The sequence below is a fragment of the Leopardus geoffroyi genome, chromosome A2 (assembly GCF_018350155.1).
Source record: "Leopardus geoffroyi isolate Oge1 chromosome A2, O.geoffroyi_Oge1_pat1.0, whole genome shotgun sequence".
NCBI classification, from domain to species: domain Eukaryota; kingdom Metazoa; phylum Chordata; class Mammalia; order Carnivora; family Felidae; genus Leopardus; species Leopardus geoffroyi.
In genome coordinates this window covers 162428128-162430745 of record NC_059331.1, presented here as the reverse complement: position 1 = coordinate 162430745, position 2618 = coordinate 162428128, and the positions used below count along the sequence as shown (strand labels likewise).

At 50.6% G+C, this 2618-nt stretch overlaps 1 long non-coding RNA gene across 1 annotated transcript; it reads left to right on the top strand.

Moving 5' to 3' along the window:
* Positions 1-99: 99 nt before the first annotated feature.
* On the top strand, positions 100-2472 carry LOC123607073. The gene is made up of 3 exons (XR_006716635.1): positions 100-444; positions 912-1053; positions 2300-2472. It is a non-coding gene; the product is annotated as an uncharacterized LOC123607073 (long non-coding RNA).
* Positions 2473-2618: the final 146 nt, after the last annotated feature.

The following is a 2618-nucleotide window of genomic DNA, read 5'->3' as shown; positions in this document are numbered from 1 at the left end:
CGCCAGCTCGCCAGCCAATGGCCTCCGAGCTCCTGCCCGCCCGCGGGGACCGGCGGGGGCCACTTCGGGGCCTGGGCCACGCCCACCGCCGCCCCCCAGGTGGCCCTGGGTGGATATGCTCGTTGGATCCCTGCGTGCGGGATGCCTGGCCCCAGAGTCCCAAACAATGCCGGGTCCCGATTTCTGTTAATGCTGCAAATATGTATTGGGCATCCCCAAGGGAAATGGTGTCTGACCCTACTGAAAAATTTGCAAGAGTAACTGCCTGCGGACTGTACCTTCTGGCCTTTCCCCTTCCCTCGTTCCTTCACGGGCTTTACCTCCCACTCTCCCTCTTCCCAATCCAAATTTACCGCGACCAATTCCAGGCCTTTGCATTGGTCTGGATGACAGAGAAGTGATCTGGGCCAACGTGTCAGAAGAGGGCCGAACTCTTCCTCCCAGGTAAGGTGCACCGTATTTTAATAGCAGCCTCTTCCAAAACCTTTAAATATAGGTCAACATCACTTTGAAACGTCAAGCTAAATCAGAGGAGGAACCAGGGGGAGGCCCTGGTAGGCTGATGGAGGTTAGGGTGAGGGGGAAATTCACTCATTCATTCCACAAATATTTACTGAGCAGCTTCTATGTGCCCGGTACTGCTTAGGCAGAGGGTGGGCTTTGCAGTTGGATATACCTGAGTTTAAGTTCCAAAATCACCACTCGCTAGCTGTGACCGTGAGCAGTTTTAACTTCTGACCTTCCCCTCAGTCTCTTCCTATAGAAATGAAGCAAAGGTCTACTCCACAGCTGTAAAATCAAATGAGACGAGAACAGTGCTTAGCACATAATAGGCACCCAACTAAGGTAGTTACCCCCCAAAGATGTCTTACAATTATCCTTAAAATTGTATCTACTTTGTCTTTTTAAAGGACTGGTTCTTCTCTTCTAAAGACCAAGATCTCCGAAGCTACTTACTGCCCTGTGTAGAGGCAGGCCTACCACAGAATCACCCCAGACTGGTACCCTGTGGTCCTATTGCACTTAGTAAAATAAAGGGCATTGTCGGCCCAGGTGAGACCTGTGCTTACAGCATCATATTCCGATGAATAATTATCAAGTGGTTTCTCTGTTAGACACCCTTTCCAGATACAGAACGAGTATCTTGTGGACAGTCGTATCCTCAAGGAGCTTACAGGCTAGTGAAGGTTCTATTCCCTGCATGATAAGCTCAAAGCTACTGAACTCAAACAGAATTTAAATGTACAGCTTTCACTGTACCAGCATTATTCTAGAACCACCATGCCTGGTGACCACAGGCCACAAAAACCAGTGGTAGCTACAGCTGGGTGGGAGGGAGGGAAGGGGAGGCAGGGCGGGGTGGGGGAGAATGGATCAGGGACACCTCCCAAAAGGAAAACAAGAAGGGCCCGAGGAAGGGGCTGCTGGAGCAGCACTGCCCACAGACCCTCTGATGGGTACTCCAGTGACCGATGGCCTGATGGGGCTGAGGGCTGTGCTAGGAAGGCGGGGAGATCTCATACTGGGAGGGCTGTCTGGTCATTAGACCTGTTTCTCTGAGTCACTGGGTAACCAAGAGGCAGTTTAAATTATTGAGGGGCAGAGTAAGCAGCTGGACAATGTGGATTATAAAATGTCAAGTATCGTTGTTAATAAACAGCTCTTGTGAGGGAAGGAGACCCAGGCTGTGGACCCTCTGTCTCTCTGGTGGGAACTGCTTTTCATCTCCTCACTAGAAGTTCCATAACTACTGCTCTGGCCAGGGCGTTTGAAGTGATAGATGCTGAACCAGAGGATGTGGGAGAGGCCAAAGGAGAGGGCATTCATAAATGCCAGAACATTTATGTGTGGTGATGGGTCATTTTACACACCAACTTGGTCGGGCCCAAGAATGGCCGGATGGTTGGTAAAACATTATTTCTGGGTGTGCCTAGGAGGGTGTTTCCAGAAAAAAATTAGCATTTGAATTGGTAGACTGATTATGGAGAAGATGCCCTCATCCAAGTCATTGAGGGCCTGAATAAAACAAAGAGGCAGGGGAAGGGCAGATTAACTCCTTCCTTGAGCTGCGACATCTATCTCCTCCCGCCCTTGGACATCACCTCTCTGGGTTCTTAGGCCTCTGGACTCAGAATGAATTGCACAGCTGGCCTTCCTGGTATTCCAGCTTGCAAGTGGCAGATCATAGGACTTCGGGACCTCCGTAAATGCATGAGCTAATTCCTAGAATGTATCTCCATATACCCTTTTAGTTCTTTTTCTCCGGAGAATCCCAACACGTGTGTCTATCACTTCCTAGGTATTCCTGCTGCCCCCATGCGCTCCACACCCCTTCAACAACCACAAGCTTTATTTGAAGGGAACCTCCAGATTCACTCAGCGAAGCCAACACGGTAACCGGATTTGCACTCCTATCTCGGTTGTCTCCCCACGCCTAATTTACCAAGCAGGCTTAGGGCCTACAGTGTAACCCACGGGAAGGAGAACAGAGCAGCGGCAGGTCCCCTCACCCGCTGGCGTGTCTGTGGTGACAACTTCCTGTCTTCACGTTAGGCTCTAGTGCTGCCAACCTCCAAGGAAGGGTAACCTGTGGGTGTCAAAGTCGCCGATATCCAGGG